The following is a 24832-nucleotide window of genomic DNA, read 5'->3' as shown; positions in this document are numbered from 1 at the left end:
AATTCCTTCTTATACTTTCCTACCCTTCACTCAACACTGATTAGTACATTAAAGAGCTTTATTGACCCTTAGTAGTTAAATGGAAAGCTTTCTTGTTGCAGCACTGAAAGAAGGGACAGATTTTCCAACAGCTGTCTAATATCTCTGTCAACATGGAAATGAAATAGATTTAAGAACCTCAGAAAAGCATCCGAACATTTAGTGCCCAGTAATAATGAATTCCAATTTCCACTTGCAGAAACTGGAATTACTCTCAGTCTGTTCTACCAGCTTTCTAAATAAACATCTGGCACAATTTTGTTTTTAGAAAAAAAGCACCCAAAAGCAGACTACTAGCTGGCCATCTCTTTATTAATCCAGCTACAGAGGAGTGTGTCTGAAAATGCTAGTGTGAACCCATATGTCATGTTCAGGTCCACAGGGGAAAAAAGGATAGCAATAAACAGCCAAATAACAGAATAAATGAGAGTTGATTTTACTGGGATTTGTGAGACACACCAAAACCCTTCAGATCAGTGTATAACAGTGCCCAGATCAATGGGCAAAGAAAAATAACGCGATAATGTTTTCATTCTTCAGTTGCACACAGCACTCCTTGTTCTTAGATCAAGGCATTGGGATGAAGAAAGATCAAGCAAATGTATCCTGAGGATCTGTGAACAGATGCTTGCTCCTTTCCTTGGTCCAGCCCAGCCTGCTACAGTTCATATCTTAAAACCAACAACAAGATTAAGCAATTATTCCCTATACGCTTGTTATTGTCATCCAATAAAGCAGCATCTAAAATAATAGCTTTTCTTCTGCCACTCAGGGTTGAGTACTGGAGAAAAATGTGTTGAAACTGATTAGGTTAGAGAGATAGGTCTGCATAAATAATTGCTGAAAGTCAACTAAGTCAAAATAATAATAGCAGGGAAAATTAACTTTCAGATAGAAAAGCTAGCTTCCTATGCTCTCATTTGTACACTAAAGGCTAATTCAGCAAATGAAGAATACAGTTCTTGGGACAAAGCAGGCAACCCATGGATTCATGATGATAGCTGTGACAAAAGCCAGGTCTTCCCTGAGATCAGTCGGTCTTGAGTAGAGTCAAATTCATTATTATTTTTATTATTATCATCATCATGGAATTATGCTAAGATTTATACAACTTTTCCTGATTGTTTTACCCTGTATGTTAGCAAGGAAGCCTAGATTTACAGAGAAATAGGTAGAATACCTGAAGGAATTCAAGTTTTCATTTTGTACAGTTCAAAGGTATGTTTCTTTTCCTAAAGGTTTTTTGACTGTCATCAGTTACTTTCTTCAAACTTGCTGCACTGTACACAGTAGATTTTGTCTTCAGTCAATATCACTGCAGTCATTAGAGATCATCATTTCTCAGTGCAGTCAACAACAATTCGAATGTGGAAAACTTTATGACAATCCAGCTGCCCACAGGAAAGGAAAAGTCTTGGGTCAGTATCTCATCCCTTCAGGGTCTCTCTTCTTGGTCTTGAAATGATATTTATAGCCCCATTTATCCAGTCAATACCATTCCCTCTTCACAAGTGGGAGCCAGTTCAGGACAATCATTACCACCATGTTTTATGCAAGAGTCTACATCTAATAGCAAATACTCCTCTCCGGCCAAGCTGATGAGCGTGATGTCATGTCTGCTGAGCACTGCTGTTGTCCTTGCCCGCTTCATTCCATACAGCCTATTGGTGTTTTATTTCTAGTTTTATTTCAGTTTTTGTATTATTATTCCAGCAATGGTTAGTATGGCACTATAACCAGAAAAAGAACTACTTTTTTTTTCCCAGCAAATAAAGAAACTGTGAGAACTCTGTATTCAGAACTGGATGTAAGCTAAGTAACACTGCACTGATCCACTGTGAAACCCAAGCATGCAAAATCTCCGAAAATATCTAATGTCTCACAGCTACAAAGTGGCTTTCCTACCAGTCTTTAGGCTGCAGATGGAAGTATGTAGTGCATCACCCAATTCAGTCTAGAAAAAGACTTTTCTCACACTTCCAGATGAGCAAACCTATGACTCCTTATCTACAAGTAGCAAGTGTTTGTATATTTTCATTCATATGCAGAACATAAATTGAGCAGTGTACATCTGATGAACTTGCAGGACTTGTGAGGCATATTAGTACTGAAATTGTAATGTTTTGACTTTGAAGAGTGCTTCTGCATTATATTTATACTAAGTCTGATTTTATTGTACAAAGAACACACGGCTGAAAACATCTTTTAGGGATTCTGCAAATGGCCTAACCATGGGCTGCAAGCATGAAAATGGAGAAGTAGTCCCAGAACACTTTTTATCACATAGAGATTCTTGGAAGGATATAGCTAACACGGAAAATGTGAATTGTTATGAATGTTATCTACATGCAACTCCCCATCATCATCCCCATTCCCACCCTGACTGGCTTAGGGTGGCCCTTGGGTTTGGTGAAAACTATGGTCATCATCCCTCAGTTCTGAGGGAAATTGTTGCGCAATACAGAAATGGATAAAGCTGATTTGAGGTGGAACTTGAGGTTAATGAGCTCCTTTACCTGCCATCATACATGCCATTGCAGGCTCTCCTGTGTAGTTTATCAAAACTATCGTGTTTTTCTTAAAGTCCTGCAGTCAGGGTTTATGTGGCAGTTTAAGCTTGCAGCTTCCTCACCACCACAACCCCAAGCTTCAGGTCCTTAAAATGTCAAAGAAAGGTGGGAAAATATGAAAAAGACTAAAAAAATCAAAAGGCAGACACACAAACTGAGAATATGTATATGTTCTAAATCTCATAATTATTAAGGAACCTCATTATTATTAAAACTGCATAAAAGGAAACTCTCATGAGTTTAGAAACCTCACTCATCAATTTTGGAATGCCTGGATTTGGCAATACTATGTGCTTTCTTATAGACAGTCACAAAGCACTGCATGTCACAAGACTTCCTATATCCTGGAGGTTTAAAATATGCAAGAGCATTCTGTTCCTATTAGATGCCCAATATTCATATCTGAAGTCACATTTTGGCCACAAAAGGGAAATTAATAACCCATCACCTACTGTTTTCTGTGGTAATTAAGGAGTTGCAGTAAACTGAGTGTTGAAAATTTTCCATGTGCCAATTTTCTACCACTTTTTAGCACACTAGCTGAAGAATTCAGAAATCAAAGAGATTCAGTGACTTCAAAACATGAATACATAGAGCTGTGCTGCTCTGACTGAAAGTAGACACAGAAATGAATATTAACATTTTCTCTATAGAATACTTCACGCACAGGCATGTTTGATGTTTTCCTGTACCAGAGCTGAAGCTGGAATTAAGCAATGAATAAACATGTCTCACTGAAACAACTTTGACATTTCAACTAAGTTTACACRTTAATTAAGATAAGGTTGTCCTGGCCCCCCAAAAAAATGGAGCAGAAATTTGAGAGAACTCGGAGGCTGAAGTATAGTATAAAAAAGCTGTATGAACACTTTGTTAAATGCACAGATTTAACCCTGCTGTTTTGCTCCTAATCATTATTAATTGCCTCCAGTGGTGGACATTAATTTCCCTATTGCAGCAACATGCATCTTGAGTTTGGGCATATCCTAATATATCAAGTAGGACAGGTGATATAATTCAGCTGGTCACAGCTGGAAAGAAGACAGCCACCCACATGCAAGCAGTCTGTCAGCCTTAGTTACGCTGCAGACACCACCACAGCCTCCATAACAACATTGTACATTTATCTCTGGGGATAACTTTACAAGAAGTATAACCGATCTGTTCATCCTATTTAATCTGCTGTTGTCTTAGCAGTAATAAGAATGTTTTAGCTCTGAATTTTGGGGAGAAGAAATTTACACACGTGTCTGGACGTTTCCATAGATAGCCTGATCCTCTGCTGATTATTAGAAAGGGGAGGGAGTGGGAACCATTCCCTGCTTCATGAAAAGCAAAACAGGACATGTGCCAGTAGCCAAAAGTCCAGTGCCGCCATCTGGGCTGGGAGAGATTTGCATTCACATCCCTGAAGCACTTGCTGCAGCCTGGAACCTGCTTCCCTAGTATTTTATTTTTAGGTTAATATAATGATCACTGAGCCAGAGAAACTCTCAGAGTAAATTAATTATTTCTTCCATGTAAAAAAAGGACAGGAGGAATGGAAATGGCTCCACCTTGGAACAGGCTGGTGGTGAGAGCCCTCCATCTGCATGTGAAAGATGTAGCTGCAAAACCCTGATTAGTCAGTAACTGATCTGGGAGGAGGATGCACCACACTCATTGGTTTTGGGCAGAAGTTTCCATTCTGGACTTGGGAAACACATACGTTTCCACAAGAAGTTTCTGGTTTTGACAATGTCACATACTCACGTGAAAAATGTTTCCTTGAAAAAAGTCTTGCCCAAGTGTCCTGATTATATAGTTAATTAAACATGCAAATTACTACTATGTGAGAATTCCTTTGCCAGCATGCCCCATAACTCCAGCTCAGCTGCTGTTACAATATACGCATTGAATTTCAGCTAGAAGATAAAGGAAGTTTGCAGAAATAAAAGACTATAAAAGGATTTTAGGATTTGGCCCAAAGGAATGACTTGGGTTTAAACTAAAGAGGACCAGGTTCCACAGTTGCCTGTCTTGAATTACAATTAACCTTTTTCAGCATTGCAATTACCCTCCTCCGTAGCAATCAGCAAAGGATAAGCCATGAAGCTTTTTGGCACTTTGGTTAATAAGTATGCACAAGCTTGGCAGCCAGTCCAGAGCATTGTCCAAATGTACAGAAGTCATTTGTCCAGAAAAAGGAAGGAGGAAATTTGGGATGCTGAAAATATCTGGAGCAAGATCTTTCAAAAGATATTCCAAAGATATTTCAAAAATTTCAGAGACTTGTGAAAGCACTTTTCCACAAGGAATTTTCTTTTTTAATATAAAATGACAGAGACATTTTCAGAACCTGAAGGAAGAGTCTCATGCTTTGTTTGATGAGGCTTTAAGGCAGTTCAGAGCAGCTTGGCAATTCCTCATTACTGATTTACTTGTGAGTCCACAACTATAAAAATGAAGTGAAAGAATTTAAAAAAGCAACTCAGTTATTTAACAAAACAAGTCCTGTTGTAATAGCCTGGCACGAGCTCGATGGCTCTTCCTTCTGGTCCTTAGTTTTTGTGCCTTTCAAATTATCCAAATTGTATAGGTGTTACCCTGCAAATTCTTGCTGCAGTTTGCAGATATGCCTTATCATTCAAGGAAGGCACCATAGAAATGTAGTTGTTTAATGAATCAGAACATTGAGGTGAAACTAATCCTTAGCATCTTAGCATGTAATAATATTTTACACCAAGCCTAAAAGCGTTATGTAGTGTGTTTTTAAATGCTCAACAATTAAGCTTGATGTATTTAACCTAGTTGAAAATCATAAGTAATAGCAATAAAGGAAAGATATGTTAATATGGCTTTGAAAAGATTTAATTCTTCACGTTGTCTGTGAATGGTTCCATACCAGAACTCCCAAACGATATCTCAATAATTAGATTACCATTTCTTTAAAGGTGACATTATGTCCTGACAGCATCTAAATTACATTGTTTTCTTTTTCTGTTGGGACAACATACTGTCAAAGTAAATTACTTCCAGTACACTCCGCCTGGGTTGCCGCTGCCTCCGCACGTTGATCCCCCCCTTTTCCCGGAGGAGGGCCCAGCCGGCGCGGGCGCTCGCCGGCGCGGCTCCGCTGCGGCTCCGCTGCCGCTGGCACGCGGGGCTGTGTTTACCGCTGTCTCCTTGCACGACTCCGCTGCAAGGAGCCGACGTTCCTCCAGCAGCGGAGGGGTCCGGCTCCTCGCCGGCCTGACCCCTCGCAGCCTGCCTCGGAAAGCGCTGCCCGCTAGCGGTGGGCAGCTTCTTCCGGACTGGCACCTGACGGGGAGGTCTGCAACACAGTGTTTATGTTCACCTCCTCTTTTTTCACCACTCCTAAGTGTGCTGTTTTACTGCCCAAGAACCGAACAAAGGCTTTAGTGGGCGGTAGATTTGCTAGAAAATCCGGCAACGAAGGAAAACAATTCAGAATATGCTGCAGTTGCTGTCATGAACCTACACATGACGTTTTTTGTTACCTAGGCAGCGAGAGTGTTTGGGTTAAGGTGTCAGTGCCACTCTGTCACAAATCTCTCTGCTAGCCTCCCAATCACATCATCACTATCAAAATGGGTCAATTAAACTGTTGTGTTGCCTGCTTTCGATGGCTTTGCCAAACAGCTTTATTTCAGCTAGTACTATTATTTATGAGTTATCACAAGAAGATTCCAGTGTTATGATCACTGTTATTAACATGAGTTTAAAGGAACAAAGGCTTTGTACTAAAAAGGAAACACTAAAGAAAAAGCCTTGCACAGTGGTATGTGGGCTGAGCTCTTTACAGCAGTACACATTTCCCTGTTAATTAAAATAGTTAAACTCAGGAACTAGACACTGATGCAATGTGTTGTTCCCATTCTGGAAATACATTCACTAAGAGTTAATAAATAATCTATGAATTCTAATCTTTTAAAGTCATTTCGGAGGGATGAAGTCATCTGCTATAATTGTAAATGCAGTACCTCTGCCTTCGCTGCATTCAAATGCAAAGGTGAGGAACTGATTAGAGGTCCTGGGCTGCTAGAGATAGATGCCCCAATTTAAATGCCACACCTTGTGTTTTTAGCAAATTGAGTCACTAGAATAATATTTCCTTCTATCRTAAGACTTTAGCTCTGGATTTCTACCTGCATATCCCAGATTGAACTGGACAAAAGGATTCATCTTATTATTATTAAATCTGCAGGGATGCTGCCTCACCAATAAAGGCTGCCTAGACAGACCAGATTTCAGAACTGTCCAGGCCTGATGCCAGACCTCACACTCTCATTTTGGCACCTGAAGCAAATCTTGCTGCAGGAGCACAGACAGAGCTGCTTTTGAAAATCTTAAGGTTCTTGTTTTGTTTTGCTTTTAGCAGCAGCTGAGCTGACTTCCCTGGAAAATCAGGCTTTCCATCTCCAGTTTTAGACTGTTCCATCCCTGGCCCTTAAATTCATCCAAATCAAGCCAATCCTAAACTGAAAGTGAATGGCAGACTGAAACCTCCCCAAGTAGCAGGGTGACTAGCCATTGCTGAATTTGATTTGCCACAGCCAGAGTCAGGATGGGATCATTTAAAACTAGCTTGCAGATGCCTGCACTATCCCATAGTTGCCATCAAGGCTGCAGTGTAGACACTGATCTCTGAAACCCACGTTTCCTCAGTCAGGTTTAAGTCGCTTGTCGACAATCAAATYAGCTGACATGATGTTGTCAATCAGTGCAGACAAGAACAAGTCATGTTAAACTTCAGATACACTCAGCGTCTGTCAGTTGTTTACTTGTGACAAAATGTCATGGTTTAGAACATGACTCATCCTTATCTATAGTGAGTAGTTAGTTTTAATTGAAATCACATCGTCAAAGAGCTGTGGTCAAACACTGCTATATTTCTTGGTGATCACAAGCCCAGAGGGAATGATTTTAATGAAGCAGAGAACCCAGGGACCCCCCAGTTAAACTTCCCCCTAATGGAAAGCTCTGCCATGCCTGAAAGCATGCAAATATTCAAAACAAAGATCAAACTTCCCTCGCATCTCCTGGAGCCAAACAAAAATGCTACTCACTAGAGATCCAGCCCGAGTTAAACCCAGTGCTGCAGAAATGAAAGACAGACTGCACCACTTTCGTAGGTTATTCAATACCCCAGCATTTTATGCGAATATCAATGGCAGCATTGTCCAGTGTATACATTATAGAGAGACAGTCAAAAATGGTATATCAATGATAGCATCTTTAATAGCCATAAAAATAAAGTGAGGAAGACAGGGGGTAATAAATAAAGATCAGCCTGTATTGATCCATCTGCATCTGGTTTGTTAGATTTCTTATACAGTTCATGGGAACAAAAATCTGTCAGTTCTTCCTTCTTCAAAATAAACTGCTTTCCATTAACAGGCAGCAGATGATCTCATGGGTTTTAAAGAAACATGCAAGAGGGATCCACAAAAAAAAGGGTATGATGAAGATTATTAATATAGCAATAAATTTCATCAGCCTCTTAAAACCAGGACAACTGCACTTAGCAATAAAAATAATAATAGTCTGAAGGTCTCCTGTAGTTTTGTAGCCTCCCTACGTCACTCACTGTTACAGTACTTTAAAAGTGGTTACATGATGCTTAAGTCAATCTGTTTGGAAAATATCACTTTCAATGCTTTAAGCAGGTATTAATCCTCAGCCCCATGTGTGGCAGCTTCACAGCAGTCCTTCTGAGTCTGCGGACTGTCACCTTCACCTGGCAGAAGACAAGAAGGAGTTTTAGAGTCCCTCTGTGATCTACAGAAAGGTGCTATTTTTATAGCAACCCCGGGACTTCACTGCTGTTGCCTGGATGGGAGAAGGGCCATGGGAGAGTGGAGGAGACATGAAAGCTTTACAGTATCTATACGAGTGCTGGCAGATTGTGCCAGAGCTACAGCGCCCACCCTCAGTATCCACTTGCCCTCTGTTAGCAGCCTGCCTGTGCTTCAGCTGCCAGGGGCTTCCACGTTTGCTGTGGGCACTCAGTCCTTTCCACTCCCTCATTAGGTATTGCCCAGCGTGGGTAGATTAGCACATCCTATGAGAACGATACCTCTGCCTACATTCAAGCTTGTGCAAAAAGTGGGAGAATTAAAACACAAACCAAACTTCTTTTGGCCTTCTTGTTCTTCATTCCTCATGACTGCAAAGGCCAGGTGAGGGATTAGTGGCGAGGTTTCCACAACTAATCATTTTACTTTAAATGAAATTACATGTCGTTTTCTGTGTTTACAAACTTACCAACTGTGGGGACTAGGCATGAAAAAGAAACACCTCATTCACCCTGAGAGGTGCTGCACATTAGAGAGGGGAGTCAGAGTCTGATTCTCCACTCCATTGCACTGGTTTATCACTAGTGCAGCACCAGCTCCACTACCAAACACCTTTTCAGGGCTGACAGCTCACAGAATATGCTGGTTTTTGCAGATTATTCGCGTTATCAGATTCTGCTCTGGAGGCAAGTATATAGGGGATTTTGCTGTACATGTGTTTCACCAACATATAAAATATTTTTCCCTTTGAGACCCTATGTGCTCGAGGCTACAGTCCCAGAGCATTTGGGAGATCTTTCACAAGCCTGTTATTCCCCACCATGGAGGGAATGGCTTAGCAGTGAGCACACTGTTTACTTTTCAGCCACAACAAATGCTTATATATTTTGGATGGGAGCAGCAACATTTCTGATAAAGACATAGCACTAAGCACATGGCTCAGAGATTCTCCCTATTTTCAATTAATTCAAGCTGCTGAAGATCATCACTTCTCCTGGGTTTTTAGCATGATAGATCATGTTGCATTATGTCACTTAGGACTTGTCACATGATATTTGCCCATCTCAGCTTCTGACGTTCTGAAACATGAACAAACTGACATATTTTTCTTATCAGATTCCCATTTCCCACATCTGAGTCGCAAGAGGAATAAAGTCCCATTATGGACAGCAAGACACAAAGAGCTTCTAGAAACCCACTGCTGCTGCAGTTTGCCTCACCAGCTCCTTAAATTACAGCTACTTCAATGGGACTGTTGCTTGTTTTCCCAAACAAGCAACAAGTGTTACCACTACTGGTTTAATCTTTTTTCCAAAGAGTGTGAGGCAAGCAGAGGAGAGAGGAGCAGCCAAAAATACGTGTATCCTCGTATATGGACTTTTATGCTCCATTTTTTACCTTGAAGTTTTGGTGGTGTGGGAAAGGACGACAGTCAGGGTGCAAATCATGCCATTTCATTTGGATGGTATTGCTTCATATATACGATGCTTATGCACTGAAATGTCATAGCCTCCATCTATACTAACAAATTACATGTCACCAGGGCTGCTCATGCTGTGGAGGCCGACTGGCCAGGAACAGCTTGCCTCCAACTGCTGCTCCCTTACTCCTAAGAAAGGTGTGATGGCATCCAAATTGCCTGCTGTCACAAACCTATGCTGACTGCTAAACCATGCCGTTGATCTGTTTGATGGAAAGTTAATTGTCACAGCCAGGGACATGCTGAYGACTTACCCAAGCAGACAACTGAGTCCCAGCACCTGGGAAGGGCCTGGGTTATGGCTGTACTGGGACATCTATTCTCTGGGTACAGATTTCATTTTTCTGTGCCTCTTCAGTCCCCCATGTATTTTAGATGCTACTGTACAGTGTATTTTAATATAGTTCTCAGCACAGTTCCAAGCAGGGCAGCAGAGGAGTGTCTAGCAATATCGTTATAAACAAGCCTTTAACTCAGTGTAGCTGTTTGACAGATCGGAGTTCTTCATCCTGCTTGTTTACACATATGCAGACACACACACGTACATACACACACTTAAATAACCTCTGTATTTTAAAGCACCATTACCCCCTTCGTCCTTGTATCCTTTTCTCTAATGTTTATGACCCATCTTCAATAGCATACACTGGTATCTGATGGTCTGTGTCTTTTCAAGTCTAAACGCAGACRTGCAATCTCACTGTCTGGGTAATACTTCCAACGGACAGCCTTCCGATGGACTCACTTTCCTCTTCCCTCCTTTGCCCCCTTCCCATGGATAAAAATGACTGATGAAGCCCATTACTTATCTATCAGATAACAGATCTACCCCAGCACAGATTCCTTATAAAACTCTTGGCAAAATTTGTTCTGGCCATAGGAGAGGCACTGGGCTAAAACATTGCTTTCGTTGGTGGGTTAATTTAGCATTTAAATTCTTTTTCTCTACTGACTTCTTTTGTGGAAAATTGGTCCCCTCTGTACAGCAGAATTTAGCTGATCCATATTTTTGTGTCAAAGGAAAAAGGCAGGTATATAGCAAGAAATTCTCCCCTTAATGCTGACAGCAACATAGCTTGTAGACATAATTAAGATGCATACAACAAAATCCTGACACCCAAACCAGGCAAAGATGATCCTGTGGAAAAGGATTCAGCTGCTTTTTGTTAACTCTAGAGCATTGTCAGGAGAGAGAAGCAAGTGTTTTTAGTTTTGGACGCATTTCACAGCACTGTGCCTTGTTACACCAAGTATGGAACAGTTCAAGCCCAGAAAAAATGCAAACCAACAGCTTCTTCTGCTCTGCTTTGTCAATGCTTGGAGTCTGTTTGCACATTGTTTTCTTCCATCTTCATCAAACCCTTGCAAATGTGTCCCAGCCCGGAGAAACTAATATTTGCTTGTAGGTTCATGATACTTTTCAGACAAAAGGGAAGATGTTCCAGAAGAATTTCAGGGACTTCAAGCCCAGGCCAACTTTTCTAACCCCAGGAATTTCCATATTTCACGAGCCACAGCATCTGGAGTTGCAGCAGTTGTTGCCGGGTCTGGTTATCAGGCAGATGACTTCACACAGCCTGGTACATTAATAACTCCCATCTTGCTTTGTTTACCAAAGCAGAACATAAAGCAGAACAGCTTCACAGAGGTGTGTGKGGGGGGGTCCTCACTGTCTCCTCACACCCTCTCCCAGCAGTTCTGCCTCTCCCATTCCCGCTGGAGCGTCTCCACACACAGAGAACAGGGCGCAAAGGAGCTCTGTGACCAGCGTGAGCATGCTGCTTGCAGCAGAGATGTTTGCCGGCAGGTTGCCTTGGCCCCTGAGTCTTTCAGAGTCATCAAAGCCTTTGGGAGGCACCTGGGTGTCCCCTCAGAGTATGTGGCTTCCTCACATCAAAATGATCAGGCTGAGCAGTAATAAAGCAAGCCCCTGCCACACACAAAGCTCGTGCCCTGACTCGCACTGAGACCAGGGCTCACGGTGGTTAGTAACGACCCTGGGCTTGTTCTGGCCCAACCATGCGTGCACGCAGCTCTCACTGCAGCTGGCAGGAATCGCCTGCGGGGACTTGGAGAGCTCAGTGCCTTGCAGTAGGCATTTTGCACCTTGCAAAATGGGTCCCTTCTCTCGCATGCTCTTAGAGCTCTCGGTAACTCACCCCGCTTCCCATGAGTTCCTCTCCTCAGGATCTGCCTTCCACCTCTGTTCCACCATGGCACATTTCTTTTAAACTCCTCTCTCCTATGAACTGATGTGCCTTCTCCTGGGGAGCTGTGAGGAGTAATGTGGAAGAGAATGGCAATGGCTGTATGTAGTGGTGTATGTCCTTGTGGGGTCACGTATTGATTACTACAGTTTCCAGTTTGGAGCTCCGGGAAACAGCTCTCGCAGAAATATATATTCCTGAAATGACCTGAAAATAGCCCAGGGGCAACCATAAGKGTATATAAAGTTGGAAGATAAAGATATAGCAGGCATGAAACATGCCGCTCTGCCTGCATCTGTGCCCCAAAGAGTGCCTTTATAATGCTGTTATTCCAGTCCCGGCCTTCACATCATGCCTCACACTCCAGCCACGATACTCTGCTTCTGTTTTGAAGGACTTGGCTTGAAAGCAGCAGAAAGGTTGCTACTGTCCCCAGGAGGGGGGTTGGATCATGTGGTCCCCATTTGCACTTATGCAATGAGCTCCCTCAGAGAGATGAGGTCTCCTGGAATCGCAGAGGGGTTACGTGGTCTCCCCCCAAACTGGCAGCACCGCCTCATGCCATGCATCGACCGAGGTTGCCCATGCTGGCAGCACAGCATGGGACATGAGCCTCTCCATCCAAGGACCACTGCTCTGCTCAAATATTTTAAAGCACTCAAACTGAAAAAAAATAGCTCATATATGCAATTAGTTTTAGTATTACCTGTTAAATGGAATTATAGAGTTAAATTACCTTCGGAAGGTTTATCTCCATTTTTAACAGCAGCATTTGAGAGTCAGCAGAGTCCTTCACAAATCCCACATTCAAAATGAATATATGAATATATTGTAGAATTAGCATGAAATGGACAATATGGCAAACTTATTTCACATCTCCAGACAAAGACAAATGAAAATCAAGAATCTCTGCAACGTCCTGAAAAAAAGCATCTTGTTGTATAAATTACACTTGAAAAGATGGCAGTGTTTTTTTTAATGGGCAAAGACTGATTCTCAGGACCAGCAGCCTGCACCAGCAAACAAAGTACCTGCTTCTGTCCACTCCATACTGAGAGCTCTTAACAGCAGAACTGAGTAAATAATTCTCAGATAATTTACCCACACAATATAGCTCTCTTTTTTTGCTTACCGAATGTCAGTACCTTGATTGTGGTTTCCTCTAATTTATTTGTAATTCAAATTTACTTGCCCAGTTCATTATCTTTTCTTCTTTTTAGCAGGTCAGATAGACTGTGAAGGGTCTGCTAGAAGTATTTTACCCTGCCTGTACAAAAGCCGAGTTCATCATGAGTGGTATCACATAGGGTTGTTTTTTTTTCTCCAACTGCATGAGTGCAAATTTTGTGATCAGGAAAAGGGCTTTGGGTCTCCATTAATGGATTTATCTCACTGGAGGGGTTTTGCTTAAAGCTTCAGGCCTGGAAAAAGTGATCGTAGCACAAATTCCACCATCTCTGTACAAAGCTGAAATGAAATCTTTTTATTACATTCACTTGAAATAACAGTGCCTGCATCCGCTGGCCATGTTGCCGATGGCACAGTCAAAAAGTCAAAACCTCATTGAATCGCCTGTGTGCCTGCACTCTAGAAAAGTTTCCTGAGGAACTGTGTCCCCTGCTGTGTTAAGCAGTGTCCCTTTTAAACGTACTAATTGCAGAGCGCACAATGAAGAGAAATGGTCACAGCAGTGGTGGATGAAGAATTTTGTCCCTCATTAAGCCAGTTTAAGCTCGAGGCTCTAGTACCGCTTTGTCATCTCAGCCCAGCACTTCTGCTATATGGCAGTATTCGAGCGTGCAGACTTCAAATGGGCTTTCCATGGGCATTCATGCAAGCCAAACTCGATCTCTCTAATGTCCGCGGAAAGCAAACAGAAAAGAGGTGGGAAGTCTGGGCAAAGGGAGCTCATTTTCGAAACGCCAGCAACGCAGTTCCACTTAACATAATCTGTGTCTCAGTCGCTGGATGCGAAAGATTAAAAAAAAGAATAAAACAGAAACACGTCAGCATCATCTAGCCACATTTTCAGACAAATGTTAGCTCTTAATTGGCATTTGCTAATGTTCAGACTGCTGCTTACCTTTCTTCCATCAGGTTGTGTAGTCAGATATGACAGGACAACCTTAATCAGTGAATATGTTCATGAGAATTTGAGCAGAGGACAGTTTTTTGGAGCAGGACTTCTCAGCCCTTTTAACCAGAGGGCCTTTTTAAGAAAGGATCACATTGGACAGTATTTCTACAATGGTTTCATTGTAAAACCCAGTCAAAAGTAGGCAAAACTTTGAAAGCTTGGCTGTCACTTTCATTCATCTTCTGCCTTTTATTGACGTGTTTGCTTGTGTGGGGGTCCGACAGGTGGAAATCTATGTTTTGCATGTGAAACTGTAGTGGTTTCACCACCGCTTTCTCACATCTTATGGCTTGCCAGGGATCTCTGGCCCACAGGTTGAAGAATACCGTTCTGGTGGGTCAGACGGATCCAACATGGGTGAAAAGCTGCACACAGCCGAAGGACCAGCTCGAACTTTCTCCAGTATCTCAAACGAAGGGTTCGATTCTGCCAGTCTGACGATGGCGTTCGCTGCTGCAGCTGCTCTGAAAGCCCTAAGCATCCTTTCCTCTCGTTTTGCCCTTCATTTGCTCAGCCATTTATCATGAAATAAAAGTACCAAACTAACCTAACAGGGGCCGCTGGTAGCTCAAACTGAGCAAGGGCAGACAATCCTGGGAAAAAAGCACATTCCCCTGGGATTTCCAAGCACTGCCTTGTAGTTAAGGATTCAGCTCACAAAACTGCTAACCCACCTGGTGCGAAGGGCAAAACGCAAGCCTTCCTGGGAGCAGGGAGCACGTGGCGGTGGGAGCTGCGCGACTCAGCCAGCCTCCATGGCAATGATGCCTAGATCAGAGCGCCTCGAGGACAGGCATGAAATATTCATGTGCCCACACAAGGGAGCTGGCAGGCCGTGGAGTAGGTCTCCATCCTGCGTGGGCTCTGGGAGATCGTATTGCAGAGACTTAGCCGCGAGCAGTTTCGCCCTGAAGGAAGCGAGGGCTGGTTCCCCGCAGCCGGCTGACCATCCAAGGAAACCTCTGCTGTGAGAGAGATCTGCAATATCTGGCTGAATCACCCTGAATTATTCTTCGTATGTCTAAGCAGACACAGCTGCTATTCAGAAAAGCTCATAAACCAACAATGCAAACAGCATGTAAAAGGCAGAGGCCCGAAAAAAATATGCAACTAGAAGTTACATTTTAAAATAAATTTCAGTTATCCCAGTTGCCCCTTTTCTGAACCACTAATAGAACAAATCTTCATAGTAAAAGCTAAGGAGGGGACGTGAAAAAACCAAGGCCCTGTGGATAATTCAGGAGAGACATGCCAGGCATGAGAAGTGGTGCTGAAAAATGCATGAGAGCAGTTTTGTTTAAAAAATGGACTGTGGAAACGCTGGCTTCCTTGGAAGAATCAGGAGCAATAAATAGAAAGAAGCAAGACTGCAAAGAGCCTGAAACTGAGAGCAGAAGGCCTGAACCTGACTTTGTTGGAAAAGAAGAGACACTGACAAGTTAGAGGGACATATTTGAGGAGGATCCTACATTTTGCATGTTCTGACAAGGACGAGGTGAGAGCACGTGTGAGGCCAGAGAACAGAAGGAGGCTGTAGCAGCTGAGACAAGTGAGGATTTTTACTTTGAGGGAGAAAGAAAAAAAAAATCAGGTCTAGAAAAGCTGTAGCAGGAAACTGTATTTCAAACACTGTATGTAGGGGCGAACAGACCTTCACTGTTCAGACTGGTGCTTTGATGCTCTGCTGCAGGAATGCAGCAGTCTGCAGATGTGTCGGGCTTGCCGAATTTTCGGGACAAGTAAAACTCTGTTTGCATTGTGAATACAGATGAGTTATGGGATTCGCTTAGGGGGAGACATGGCCAAGACTTTAGCCAGGGTTACGGAGTAAGTCTGTGCCCCATCTGCAATACCAGCCGCAGCCCTATAATGATCGGTTCAGCGAGGAGTTGTGTCCTCTTCCTTGCAGTGCTTCTTGGTCCAGAAACTCCACAAAAGGSAATAGCAATCGGAAGTCAACCTGCCGGCAGCAGAGCAGAACGGCTCCACAGGGAATGAAGACATACCTCTGAAGCACAACCTGTCCAAGATGAATGTGACATTTGTTTTGTGTGACTGTCATAATCTGACTGGTGTCCAGAAGTCTGAGATTATTATAACAATGACACGGCAATGGATTGAATTTCCTCAATGGCAAATGCGAGCGGGGAGAACAGCAGTGAGTGTGCTCAATGTCAGCTCGAGTGAGTAACAGTGTTCCCTGGTATAATAAATGCTGGCATCCTCTGTGCTCCATGTTTTATTTTTTAACCACAAAAAATACATAGCTCTCAGCAGACAGGGTGACTGAATAGATGCACGAACTACACCTGAAATCCAAAGAACACAGGGATTTGGGCAGGAAAAAAGATTTCATTTGCAGATATGTCTATAAAGCAAGATTGAAGACATCATTAAACATCAGGCATTGCCAGTCTGCTAAAGTGTTTCCCGAGTCTGTAGGTAGACTCTGAGGAAAGTGAACTGGATAATTACCTTTTGTGGGGTATCGAACACAGGAAAGGGGGGAGGCAAGGATAACAATGAAAATTCAGTGCCACACTGACTGCCTGGTTATTTAGCACGTGTGTGTGTGTGTGTGTGTGTGTGTGTGTCTATACACACCGTTTAGCTAGCACAATGCCTAGAAACAAAAAGATTGCTTCAGAGTCTCTCTCGTGATTTTTACAGGACCCCGCTGTTGTGTTATTTCAGTGCCACATTTATAAACGGGTTGGGAGACCCCGGAGACATGCCAAGCACTGACACCATTTCTCATGCCTTGGAAGCAAAGCACTCCCAAAACAGCAGGACCCCAGGACAGGGCAGCCCCAGGGCGTTCTCGGGCCATGCTGAGGCATTGGTGCATCTCTCTGCAGCCACTGGGACAAGAGGTGCAATTAGGGTCCGGTTCAGCCCAGTGCTGCCCTGGTGCCAGAGCGGGTATAAACCCTTGCAGGCTGAAGGCGAGGGACACGGCAAGCTCCAGGAGGTGGGAGTGTAAATGATGCATTAAAGCCATCCTGGTTTGTGCACGCTCCTGTTTCACACTGACTGCTCCAAGACTAACGCAGGAAGAACCAGGGCCCTTGTGTCAAAATAAATGTAGTCCCCTTTGTCTTGTTTACACACCAGTTAAAGGGAGCTGCTCATTAGAATCAATAAGATCAACATTTTCTTGTGACTACTACCTGCCAAGAGGGTCACGTTGCCTAGTTTTGGAAAATCAGAATAAATATAGGCAGAATTTCACGGTCCTAGCCAAATGTGATCACTTCCACACACTGCTTTCTGTCCCAGCATGATCCTGTATGCAGTGGCAGTCATAATAATCTTAATATGTTCTTAAAATGTTTTCAGTAGTGGAGGAAGCTAAAGCACAGATTGACAAGCACTCTTACATATTGGTCATATTTTCCTTCCCCAAAGCGATGTTGCTAGGAAGAAGGAAAAGTCTTTACAAAGTCCTTGAACCTGTCTAAAATTAGAGTTGGCTGACAAATAGATCTTTTGGGAAAAAACAAAAGTTTGTTGTTGTTGTTGAATTCAGGATGAGAACATAATGCTTCCACTTGTATTTCTTTAATTTATGGAAAAGAAATTCCAAACAAAATGTTTTGGGTTTTTTTTCAAAGCTGTTGAGACTTCCCAAACTGATAATTGACATATTTCATGTTAGAATGTCAAAAAGAAAGATTTGGACTTTAAAATATTAAAATGATTTCGTTGGCATAAAAATTAATGAATTCTTTGTTCCTCTCCTTTAGACTTCCTCTGTGGAAGAGTGTATGCTCAGCAAGTCCAAAACCTTTCAGGCAACCTGCCACAGCCTCTATGAATACACTAAATAGCTGTTAACTAAAGCATGAAATATTAAACAACAACACAAGACAAAATGAAGCAAAATCTCTGCTCCGATTTCAAATTATGCATAAACAGATTTCCTTGAAATAAGCACCATTTTTCCATTTCGCTTGTGTTTTCTTTTTCAGGAAAAAAAGAAGTGACATCCCCAAATGTTCAACCTGTTCCAAATGAAATTATTTCTGTTATTCTAAGCTGGATCCCATTAAAAAATGAACAGAGAAAACTTTATAGAAAATGGGTACCTTCCTGATGTGTGCTCTTTCTACCAACAACATTGTCCAGTCATGAAGTATCAATAAGCCTCCACGGCCAGCTTTAAAGATCAAGGAGCTAAAAGTCAGCAATTGAGTTCAGAAGCAGTATTCAATAAAGCAACACTACCCACCCCTTAAAAAAACTCTTGGTAAAGCATAAAACATTATAGTGCATTTCTTAAAAGGAGATAGCCCTTAGCAGCTGTGTTTAGGGCTTTTGTGGACTTTTGTAAATTGCACATATTTTCCTCATTTCCTACAACAAGGATCTTTTCTCAAGAAGAAAATGGGGCCTTGGTGAGACTCCAATATGTGAGGTTCTTTCAGCTACTGTTTTAAAGGATTCTATAAATCTCACACCTCAGAATGTATTTCAGTTCTTTTTAGATCTTTGCCTGCTAGCAGTTGTTACGTTGCACTAATGTCCAGCTTGAGAAACGCTGGCAGAAAGCATGCAATGCTGTTTCTGTAGCAAGTACAGTTGCTTCTATAACATGTGCATTACCTTCTGATTTTAGGTCAGCCTTATTCAAGAGAACAGAATAGCTGTCTCCTGAGGGGTTTCTTTCCTACCTCCAAATCGCTTGCTATTGCCTACTGTCAGGACTGGAGACAGGACTAAGGGGACTCTTGGCCAGCTCCAAGGGGGCTGTTCTTCATATATTTTTCCTTCCTTAGAGCTTTGCCTTCCTTATAGCTTCCTATAGCTTCCTGTATTTTTACAGTACACATTTATATCATCCAAATGCAGATACTCAGTGCTTTTTGCCCTGCTTTGTAGGTTCATTTGCAGCTCACAACACAGACAGACAGCTGAATTTCGATTGGTATAGCTGAGATCTGGAAATTCAGTTCATGCTTGTGTGAATTCAAGGGGCTTTTAGTGTTGCAAAAGGCAACAATTCGCTTGTCCCTACTTTCCTCATGTTCAGATGGAAGTGTCTGTGTTTCAGTTTGTGCCCGTTGCCTTGTGTCCTGTCGCTGGGCACCACTGAAAAGAGTCTGGTCCCATCCTCTCGACACCTTCCCTTCAGATACTGGTACACATTGATAAGATCTCCTACTTTCCTTCCTTCCTTCCTCCCTCCCTCCCTCCTGCCTTCCTGCCTTCCCCATAAAAAAGCTAAGGATTTATCATTTTTTGGTGATAGACCTCACTATAACACAGCTGCATCTGAAAAATATCACAGATGCATGCTCTGCCTTGCAGCTTCAGTTGGGAGAAATGAGAGTAATAAGCTGTGGAAAAAAATCCGCCCCTCGCTCCGCACTAGATAACCGACAAGTGTTCATCCATCTGCCATGAGCAGTCAAACTGTGAACCCATTGGTGTGACATTGGGGTGGCGTAATGGGCCGGGGCTGTTTTGGCGGTGCCCTGTGCCCGCGCACTGGCTCCCTGGGGCAGCGCTGGGCACGGGCAGGGGAATGGCTGAGGAGCCTCATGCTCCTCCAGACCTTGCTGGTGGAGCTGGGTGGCAAAGACATTTGTGGATGGCTCGAGCAGAGGCAAGGCCCAGCTGCGTTAGGAAGCAATGACGGAGAAAGCTCTTCACAGCTGTCCCTCAAATCCCTGTGCCGGATAGTCAAACCCTTTCTGCTCCAAGGCTTGTCTTTAGTTGCTTGTATCAGTTACCAGCACCTTCACTGAACTTCTGCCTTAGCATTTAGGGTATCAATCCCTTTTGTCATCACTTCTCCTTTGTGTCCTTAAATGGACAGGAGATGTGGGCACTTGTAATGTATTCCCTGCAATGTCTGTGTAACCCACACGCTGGCATGTCCCACAGCAGCAACACTGAACTTTCCCTCCCCAGGCTGAACAGTCACRAAACCCACAGCCAAAGTTGCATCACTCGGCGAGGCTTCCCGAAAGCCCTGCTGTTCGAAGGGCCCCCGAACAGGGGGAGTGTGCTCCAGCGTCGCTGCTCCAGTGTCACTGTCGCTGCGTTTGTTTGGGTGAAAGCTGCCAGGGCGCTGCTGCTTGGTTTTACAGACCAGGCTCAGCCCAGCTGAGGATCTCCGAGCCAGTTTGCTAGTTTAGAAGTGAAGCAGCACAGGGCTTGCGAGGAAATGGAAATGATGCAGTATCCATTGCAAGAGAGACCCTGAAGAAAATGTGGGGAAGATTACACAGACGTCGTAGCTCATTAAAGGAAAACATGCTGAGATATTTATATGTTGCTGTTACTTATAAAAGAGCCAGTTAAAACAGCTTATTATGGTAATTACAGCAATGTAAAGAGAGACCTAGCAAAGATTACAGCACTTTACTACACCATCATCATGGCTTAAGTGAAACGTATTTAGGACTCAAACAAGGCATCTCCCACATGTCAGGGCAGAGGATAAAAAGAGCAGAAGATCCCTGCATTAGTTTCTTAGGTAGCTGTAGTGCTCGGAGCTTGGGAGAAAAGCTGTCAGTGGCTGCTCATTACTAAGCAGAATATCTTCCAGAAAAGGCTACAGCATTAAGGCTAGTGCTATGGCAAATGCTTGGTCAGCCACAGAGGGATGAGGGCTAGAGAAGGACTGTTGGGGACATGGAGCCCAGGCCCTGCACCTGCCTATGACCTTGCAGCAGACAAGCAGTTTAAAGATCTCTCCATCACCACAGATCACTCTGTCTGGTGCCGGGACCATGAATCAAGAAAGAGGCCATGAAGGCCCATCTCTGCCACGTGACCTGATGTGACTGACAAATCCCCTGCTTACACCTTCGGCTTCCAGCAATCGGGAGGAACTGGACCATGGAATTTAATGGCCCTGCTGGGATTTGTCCTCCTTTAATTTATCTAATCCCTTTCTGAYACAAAATTTATGATTTCACCCCTGGAGGTGGTGGTGTCTCAGACTCTGCACCTAGATTTATGCCAGTTTCTAGTTAAAAATTCTCCTTTATCCCTTTTCACTATATGTGTCAGCTGCTTGGTCCTATTTTGACTCTGGTAGAGCCCATCTTTTCTGGGTAGGCTCCCCCATCCCAAAATTTCCCAAGTTCTTAACAGATCTAAGCTCTTCTTTATATATCTTTTTCAGCTGTTCACAGAGACCCTGCTTTTCTGTACGGCCCTGCACTGGGAACATTGCACAGAACATTACTGCCAAGTCTGTGACTTTTTAATTTACTGGTACCCACAGCTCTTCCCCAGGGCTCTCTGAGAGGTTATCTAGGTGCTTCATGAGGTCTGCCAGCTTTACCGTCGTCCAGTGTGCCACCACACAGCCCTCCCAGCTATCACAAACCAGTTTGGCTACCCCAGCCTCAGGAGAAAACTTTTGTTTAATGTATTGCTTCATGCACAGTTTTCTGAGGAGTCTGGGCTGGAGAACTCTGCAGTCATCTCCTCTCCCACAGCCGAACTGCTGCTGCAGTCAAATTCCCCTTTCATTTTTTGGCCACCACAGGCCCAGGGGCGCTCTGTTCTGCATAAACTGTAAAGGAGTTGATATGTTATGTTTTCTCATGAAGGAACAAAACACAGGTTTGGGTTCACACAGCCTGATTCCAGTCTGCTAAAAGGAAGCATGGCATCAGACCTAGCATTACTCAGGTTGGGTTGTCAGGTTGCAACTATTTCATGCATATAAGAAGCTAGGCCAAGAGCACCCATTTCATCCCTTAGCAATATCCAGACTGCGCTTGCCATGCTGAGAGTGAAGCGTCCTTTTTAACCTCACAGAAGTTGCAKGGAAATCTTCCCCAGTTGTGCTGCCTGTAAAGATGGTACTGGAGAAGCTTAGAAAAGGACAGGAATACCTTTTCCTTTTTAATCCAATTTAGTGAATTTAGAAAGGGCACTTAGTGACATTTTGAAGAGCTTTGACACTTGGGCAAAAATGATTTTGCAAACAGAGGCGTGCACGAATGTGATGACCTGAATTCCAGTGTTTAGCACAGGCATCAACAAGCTGGACAGAACGGCTTTTTTCACATCCTTGCTCTTACTAAAAATTGGGGATGGCRTAATTTTCTAATGTAAAACAAACAGCTAAACCATCCTTAACTTACTTAAGACTCCAGGCTGAGCATTTTGTTATCCCCCTTCAGCAGCATCCACCACCTACCGCTCCAAAAAGCCACTGTGACCATGCTCCAGGCCAGTCCCTTTATTGGCCTATATCGGTGTTCCTACTTGCAGTAACATGTGCAGGTAATACCACTGAATAGAAAGAAAACAAGGAGATTGGTGAAATTTGGTGTAAAATGAAGTAGATGAGTCTAACGTTCTCTCCGGGTGACAGCAATGAATGATCTGGGGGGAGTGTGTGGAAAAACCGAGGGGGCTGTGAGGAGCAGCAGGCATTGCAGCTCGGCCCCTCTGCGATTTCGGCCACGAGCCACCAACACCTAATGCAGGCATGATTTACACCGGCACAGCGTGTGCCTGTGCTTTGGGTAGAGATGTCCTCATGCTGAGGCTGCTGCTACTTGATCTGCATTATTATAGGTGGAGATAAGCTGACTGCCTTTATTGAGAACGAGCCTGATTTACACCGGGGTAACTAAAATGCCAACTTAGGTTTCTACTTCTGCAGCTGTAAGCAGATGCAGAGCTCGTCTACAGCCACGTCTGGTTCTGAAAACCACGCTCTTTTATAGGGGCAATTAAGCCCCTCATGTGTGGCCTTGACATTAAAACATATTTAAATTTAAAAGCAAGGTTTTGTAATAAAGTTTTTTTTACCAGTTTATCTGGGTTCTCGAGTTGAGCAGAGACCTCAGGGCTGGCTGATTCATTTTTTCCATTCAATCCATTTTCTCTGAAAAGGAGATACAAGCATTGAAGCCAATATAGTTTTATTGGATCCAATGCACTGCCACTGAAACAAATATATGTACACTCAGGCCACTACATTTTTATTAAAACAAACAGAATTTAATTCAAACCAGCATTCAATAGCTACAGTTTGTTTTTTGGTTTTTCATTTTTTTTAAGAGATGAAATTAAATCCTACCAATACTTTTGCTCAATATGTTTTCACAATCATCAGATTCATTTGACCTAGGCAGAACATATTTAGCATAGATAACACATTTTTATCAAAAAGAAATTTACAGAAACCAGGTTTCTTTTGAGCATATAGACAGAAACCCTAACCAATTGTAAGATTAGATCAGGAGAACACATGGGAGTCTTTTGATTGTTATTTTTTTATGCTGGTAAAAGGCATTTCTATTTAGGACTTCTTTTTTAAACTACTACACTTGGGGTGACAGATGCCTTGTTAGAACAGAGGCTTTTGAAAGCCCATGTCTTTTCAGAAAAGCCATACTTTGTTTAGCTCAAACTCAGATAGATAGATGTAGGCCCCAAATAGCACCATCAGTACTATGAATGTGTGCAACAGCATTCACCAATCATTAAAGTGGGGGAATAGGACTAAAATACCTGCCAAGCAGCTGAGACCTAGTATTCAGTGTGGCTCACGGGGTCTGATCTTATGAGCAGAGCATGCAGTGGGTGCAGACCCACAACAGAAAGGAACACACGCCGTGATCAGAGGGTTAGGACAAATCAGAACAAGAACATGTGGATTCGAGTTTGCACCTGAATCAAGGTGTAGGAGCAGGAGATAATATTCAGAAGAACCAGCCCTGTAGTACCAGAAAAAAATCCTGAAAAAAATCTCAGTACAGAAGCAAAACCGAGTCCTCATTTACAACAATGATATCTACTTATATTTCGACGGCTGTGTTTATAGATGAGATTTTTACAGACACCTAGGGAGGCATATCTCTTTTTACGCTGGGTGCTTCTGAAAATCCAGCCTCGATCTGTATGTGTGTCTAGTAAAAACACTGTTTCACAAAAACCTTATTTTGCACTTCTAAAACCTTTTCATCTCCTTAATCATTGGGATCCATCCTTTGATCTTTAAAGGTTATCATCTTTTCTAGTCTCCTCTCTCTCTTTCCACATCCATTGCACGGAGAATAATGCAGAACTTTTGGAAATCTGTGTGTAAAACCGCTTACATTTTTTTCCTGAAAACGTTTTGCAAAAGAGGGCCTAGTCCTGCTCTGTGAGCTAAGTTGTTTTCTCCCTGAAGGAAAACACTATGGAGAGGCTATGGAGATGTGCCTGGGTGACTTTGGAGCACACATTTCCCTCCAGGTCAAGAGAACACGTGCATTTAATTCACAGGGGGTCTTTTGAATTTCTTTCCTCTGTTGTTAGTAAAGTTCACAAAGGAAAAAGAAAATTATTCTGTAACCTACAGCAGATAGATATGGCCTCCTCTGAGCTCATAGTGGTAACCGGGATGAGGATGCCAGCACTGAGACCATCAAAGTGGTGCCTTGGCTGTGTTCAGACTTGCCACAGCGGGAAACAGGCACATCTAGGACCACTGAGGCATAATTTCAGTTGCTGCTTGGGCCCCCCAAGGCCGGTGGAAGACGCTGGGTTTCTGACCGTCTTGGTGGGGCCAGCATTAGAGGGGAGAGCAGATAAATGCGAAGTGGCTTAGAGAGCTATGGGGGGGGTGGGGGGGTCTC

Source organism: Apteryx rowi, unplaced genomic scaffold (assembly GCF_003343035.1).
Source record: "Apteryx rowi isolate R43461 unplaced genomic scaffold, aptRow1 scaffold_248, whole genome shotgun sequence".
NCBI classification, from domain to species: Eukaryota; Metazoa; Chordata; class Aves; order Apterygiformes; family Apterygidae; genus Apteryx; species Apteryx rowi.
This window is presented reverse-complemented; position numbering follows the sequence as displayed.